Source organism: Lampris incognitus, chromosome 8 (assembly GCF_029633865.1).
Source record: "Lampris incognitus isolate fLamInc1 chromosome 8, fLamInc1.hap2, whole genome shotgun sequence".
In the NCBI taxonomy this organism is placed as follows: domain Eukaryota; kingdom Metazoa; phylum Chordata; class Actinopteri; order Lampriformes; family Lampridae; genus Lampris; species Lampris incognitus.
Window position 1 is genome coordinate 51,340,129 of NC_079218.1, and position 6,771 is coordinate 51,346,899.

Here is a 6,771-nt window from a genome sequence, read left to right on the forward strand (position 1 = left end):
GGAGGGGGATAAAACAATGGTCTCTTATGATGTTGTGTCTCTCTTCATGTGCGTTCCTGTTGATAAAGCAGTGGAGGCAGTCAGTATGAAATTACAGGACGACCCCACCCTTAGCAGTAGGACCACCCTCAACACTGACCAAGTGTGTCTGCTCCTGAAGCTGTGTCTTCAGTCCACGTACTTCACATACAGGGGGCAGTACTATAGGCAGAGGCATGGGTATGCTATGGGTTCCCCAGTCTCACCTGTAGTGGCCAACTTGTATATCGAGGAAGTGGAAAAGAGGGCTCTGATGTCCTATCCAGGGACACCATCTAGCCACTGGTTCAGATTTGTGGACAACACCTGGGTTAAAATTAAATCTCAGGATGTAGCACATTTCACCAACCACATTAACTCTGTGGACACCCACATCAAGTTCACCAGGGAGGATGTGAAACATGACATGTTAGTCTTCTTAGACTGTAAAATTGCAATTGGTGATGGAGGACATTTGATTGTTGGTGTTTACCCGTAAACCAACACATACTGATCAGTACTTAAGGTTTGACTCTCATCATTCACTGGAGCAAAAACTAGGAGTCATCAGGACGCTGGACCACCAAGCTGACAACATCCCCACCGACACAGCGGCCAGGGAAGAGGAGAAACCCCACATTAAACAGACCCTGGTTAAGTGTGGTTATCCTAACTGGGTGTTTGTCAAAGCCAGGAAGACGCCCAAACAGTGGACCAGCCCATCGAAGAGAGGAGAAGGACAACAGCTGCCTAAGTGTAAACCAGTGGTGATTCATATGTGGCGGGAGTGTCAGAACACTTGAGATGTGTATTTTCCAAACACCGTGTCTCAGTTGCTTTCAAACCCCAAAACATACTGTGCCAGAAGTTGGTCCACCCCAAGGATCGGGTCCCTGGCACAAACAGAGCAATATAGTGTACGCTGTTAAGTGCCAGGAGAATTGTCGTGACTTGTACAATCGGGGAAACCAAACAGACGCTCGCCAAGAGGATGACACAACACAGGAGAGCTAACACATCAGACCAGGACTCCACAGGCTACACTATCTACAGACCAGGACTCCACAGGCTACACCATACAGACCAGGACTCCCACAGGCTACACCATCTACAGACCAGGACTCCACAGGCTACACCATCTACATACCAGGACTCCACAGGCTACACCATCTACAGACCAGGACTCCACAGGCTACACCATCTACAGACCAGGACTCCACAGGCTACACCATCTACAGACCAGGACTCCACAGGCTACACCATCTACAGACCAGGACTCCACAGGCTACACCATCTACAGGCCAGGACTCCACAGGCTACACCATACAGACCAGGACTCCACAGGCTACACCATCTACAGACCAGGACTCCACAGGCTACACCATCTACAGACCAGGACTCCACAGGCTACACCATCTACAGGCCAGGACTCCACAGGCTACACCATACAGACCAGGACTCCACAGGCTACACCATCTACAGACCAGGACTCCACAGGCTACACCATCTACAGGCCAGTGGCCACTCTTTCAAGGATGAGGCTGTGCACATCCTTGATAGGGAGGAATGCTGGGTTGAATGGGGAGTCAAAGAGGCCATCTATTTGAAGAAGGAATGACCATCCCCGAACCTGGGGGTGGGGGTGGGGGGGGCTAAGAGTACATCTGTCACCATCTTACAATGCTGCGATTGCAACTATTCCCCAATCCTCTGTGGTCACACCCATATTTGCATATGAAGCTGGTCGTTGGTTTGGGTCGTTATGCCACTGTATTGTTTATAAGGGTGGGGTACCTGCCGTCAGTTGAGACTGAAGAGGTCACTTAGATGATGATGAAACGTAGTGTCCAGATGAACTGATTCAACTGTCTGTGATTTTCTAACCTGGATTATTGGGCATGCATAAAGGGCAAGAGATTTTTTGTTGTTTGAGAAATTCATCCATCCATCCATCCATCCATTATCCAAACCGTTTATCCCAACCGGGGTCGCGGGGAAGCTGGAGCCTATCCCAGCAGTCGCTGGACGGCAGGGGGGGGCGACACCCTGGACAGGCGACCAGTCCATCGCTCCCTCTAAATCTATCTGAGCAAAGTTTCACTGATTTGTCCCAATGGAAATGAGAGGGAAACAAAGTGAATGCCCTCTCTGCAAGAAGATTGTTTCCTGTGTTTGTGAACCTGCAGCACCATCAGATCCCGTGTGAACACTTTGATGAGCCAAAAATCACCAAAAAATCTCCAGGCGTTCGCTCGCTCCTGTTATGTTAGGAACCAGTGTTATCTGCAGCTTGTAGCGCGAGCCAGACTACTAATAGACACCAAGACTACAACTCACGTAAAATATGGCAATTTACCATCCACTAACTTCCTGCAGTCCTCGAACTGGAGGCCGGTCAACTTCAGATTTGTATTCTGGCTCATTTTGATACAGCTAAATAGCAGCCATGTTTCGAAAAAACGTGAGCTAACTAATATTAACACACCGGTGCATCTGAAACCCATTTAAAAGTCCAGTATTTCCAGATGTCAGAAGAATCCACTAGTAAGGGACAACAGTAAAATGAAGCTTGAGAGTTTAGGCTAGAAATAAAGTGAGCCTTGCCAGGTGCATGGACTTTAACCAGTTCCAAAGTGATACCGGTGTTGATTAAAAGCACAAGAGCGGGTAGTAGAGGACTGACAGAATATCGTTACAGATGAGTTTTTCTCTTTGAGAAACATTAATAAATTTAAGGTAGGCTTGTTTTCGCCCACATTTTGCTGTGTTCATACCGTTTTAAAATGAAACCAAGTCCAGCAAAAGCCCTGGATCTGCTCATATCTGTGGCCAGGTTCTTAAACACTGTGCTGAACAGTTGTGTGGAATATTTCACACTATTTTCACACCATCCCTCCAGCAACGGAGGGTCCCTAAATTACGGAAACGTTCCGCAATTGTACCAGTTGCCAAGACTAGTAGAACCCCTGTGACATTAAATGGCTATAGACCAGTAGCGCTGACTTCTCTAATCATGAAGATATTTGAGAAGCTCATTAAAAACAAGGTTTTATTGCAGGTGGAGAAATCCCTTGATCCACAGCGCTTTGCATACAGGCCCGATAGGGGTGTCCAAGATGCCATGATAACATTTTTGAATTTTCTGCACCGCCATCTTGAGGGGGCAAATGCTCATGCCAGGCTGTTGTTTATACATTTCTCCTCAGCCTTTAACACAATCCAGCCACATCTGTTAGCAGATAAGCTAACTCATCTTTTCAGACCGGACCTTAATCCAGTTGGCTGGATAATGGACTTCTTGACTGATAGGTCCCAAAGTGTGAGGGTTAATGGCTGCTTTTCCAATCAGCTGTACTCTTCAACTGGTTCCCCTCAGGCCTGTTGCCTCTCCCCGTTACTCTACATCTTGTACACTAATGACTGTCGCTATAGCAACCATACCAACAGACACATTCACATTTGTGTCTTGGTGTGATGACTCCTTTCTCCACTTAAATGTGTCTAAAACTAAAGACATGATAATCAGCTTATCGACCTTCATAATAGGAGGGTGTTCAGAAAGGCTACTTCCCTTCTGGAGTGCCAAGCCCCCCCCCCCTTCGGCCAGAGTTTGAGCTGTTACCTTCAGGTCATTGGTTGAGGATGCCCTGTATTAGGACTAAGACATACAGGCCTTCCTTTGTCCCCACTGCCATACAGTTGTTAAATAGTTGCTAGTATTTATCTGTTGTCCGCAGTTCACTAGTTTCCTTGGTTTGAATAGTTTATATCTATATTTTTTATATTTTATATTTGCCCTACTTTGGTTCTCCTTGCCCACTATGTCCTGTTGTCAATTCCTTGGTGTTTGTATGTTTTGTCTTTGTGTGAGAGTTTTTATACTGGCTGCAAACTAATTTCCCTGCAAGGGACAATAAAGATACTTTGACTTATAGAGAAAGTGAAACTCCCCACAATGATGAGCATTTGGCTCCTGGTAGATGTATGGTTGGATGCTGCTGGTAGATGTATGGTTACATGCTGCTGGTAGATGTATGGTTACATGCTGCTGGTAGATGTATGGTTACATGCTGCTGGTAGATATATGGTAGATATATGGTAGATGTATGGTAGATGTATGGTTAGATGCTGCTGGTAGATGTATGGTTACATGCTGCTGGTAGATATATGGTAGATATATGGTAGATGTATGGTAGATGTATGGTTAGATGCTGCTGGTAGATGTATGGTAGATGTATGGTAGATGTATGGTTAGATGCTGCTGGTAGATGTATGGTAGATGTATGGTTAGGTGCTGCTGGTAGATGTATGGTTAGATGCTGCTGGTAGATATATGGTAGATGTATGGTTAGATGCTGCTGGTAGATGTATGGTAGATGTATGGTAGATGTATGGTTAGATGCTGCTGGTAGATGTATGGTAGATGTATGGTAGATGTATGGTTAGATGCTGCTGGTAGATGTATGGTAGATGTATGGTAGATGTATGGTTAGATGCTGCTGGTAGATGTATGGTAGATGTATGGTTAGGTGCTGCTGGTAGATGTATGGTTAGATGCTGCTGGTAGATATATGGTAGATGTATGGTTAGATGCTACTGGTAGATGTATGGTAGATGTATGGTAAGATGCTGCTGGTAGATGTATGGTAGATGTATGGTAGATGTATGGTAGATGTATGGTTAGATGCTGCTGGTAGATGTATGGTAGATGTATGGTTAGGTGCTGCTGGTAGATGTATGGTTAGATGCTGCTGGTAGATGTATGGTAGATGTATGGTAGATGTATGGTTAGATGCTGCTGGTAGATGTATGGTAGATGTATGGTTAGGTGCTGCTGGTAGATGTATGGTTAGATGCTGCTGGTAGATATATGGTAGATGTATGGTTAGATGCTGCTGGTAGATATATGGTAGATGTATGGTTAGATGCTGCTGGTAGATGTATGGGTAAATGGCACATCTCTTGTGGACAGTGCTTACAGTTAGGAATGCATGTCAGGTTGGGTTTTTTTTTGGTTTGGCAACATTTTTTTTTAACATTTTGGCACCTCAGAGCAGAGGGAACACAGTTATAAGAAGTGGGGTACTGGTCTCAAGTCATGATGAAAATTCACATCATGCCAGCAGTAGGCCTGCTCCCCAACAGAAAAACATTATAGTTTTCTCTGAAAGATGCTGGAGATCCTGCTGGACCTGGCTGTGCTGAGCGAGTCCTCAAGTTTCATTCGTTTATAAACCACCAGGTTAACAACTAAGCCAAGTCCATGCTATGTAAAATTGATACAAGGCAGCTGGTCGGAACTGAACGTGTGTGGGAAGTTAAACGTTGCGCGGCCTGAAAGTAAACGACAGAGCAAGAGAAGTAAACAACACAACTTTATTCCAACAAACAAAACAAAACTGAGAAACAATAGCCTAATAGAGGAAAAGATACATGCATCGGTCAGCCGGTCAAGTTTATTTCCCCAGTAAACGTTTCCCTTCATGGTCACATGACCTCGTCACCGACCAGCGATACTCGCGTGCCGTGGGAGGCCACGTGCAGCGGATCTGAACTGCGGTAGGCGTATCAACTTCCAACCCCCCGAAACTACAGAGCACAACCTGGGTCTTCTGAGAAAGTAATGTCATCATGAGCGTCACGTAGGCTGGGGGTAGATGCTGCACCACCTCTGGTGGTGCTAGACACTGCTCAGATATGCAGACTGTATCCAGCTGGCCTGATGCATAGTGGTTGGTGACTGCTGATTTAGTACTGCACACAGACCGTCTCCCCCCGATTAAAAGAAGCCTTTATTTGTGGTCTGTAAGGCCGTTGCCATTAGTTGTGTTACTTTTACATTCCAGATGCAACGTGCTTTGCATCATTATTTCAGATGGCAAACTTGAAAAAAAAAACATTTTTCATCCAAATCATGTTTGCGCTTCCATGAGGATGACGTCATGTAGTGGGGCATCACAGAAGCAATTTCACTTTCTTTGGGCTATCGAAATGAGCTACACAACTTACTCGGCACTCAACAGAACTGCTAACACCCCCCCCCAAACCCAACCCAACCCAACACACACACTTTTATACACTGCAAGACTAATAAGCTTGATTATAAAAAACATACACAATATACATTGTAGTAAAACGTTGTAAAATTAATTTTGACCATACAAGCTCAGTACGGTACTTGCAAAAGCCATCAGACCAAGATGCGGAGTGGTGCAAAAACTCTAAGGATTGTGGCAACCACCTTTACTTTGTGTGTGGCTATTTCACTAGCAAGGACCACACCCTCAACAAGACGTGTTTAAAGGATTTATCAGAGAATAATTATCGATGTGTGTAGCTCTTACAGTTCTTCTGCTTGCTGACGGTGTTGTGGGGAAACTTCACAGGGAACCTGCCGTAGCACCCGAGCAACGCTGGACCCGGGCAGGATTACTAATGGTAGAAGAGAGACACCGAGTTGGAGCTCAGTGGATTCTCGCTTCCTGGGCAGCTTCTGGACTATGGAAGGCGGGGGTCTCAGGCTTGGCAGTGGTGGGAAAGTTTTCAGTCCCTGGGTCCGTCATCCTGATTTCGTCTGAATGGACCATCGTCCGATGGAGATAACGAGACAACATTCATACTCGAGAAGGCGAGCGGATGGATGATATTGCTCATGATGGAGTAGCTCAATAGTTTGAGTGTGCTTGAGGTGATGTGGCGTGAACTCGGTTCTGGCGCAGAATACAAGAGCGGAAGGGGAGGGGGTTAGGGGGG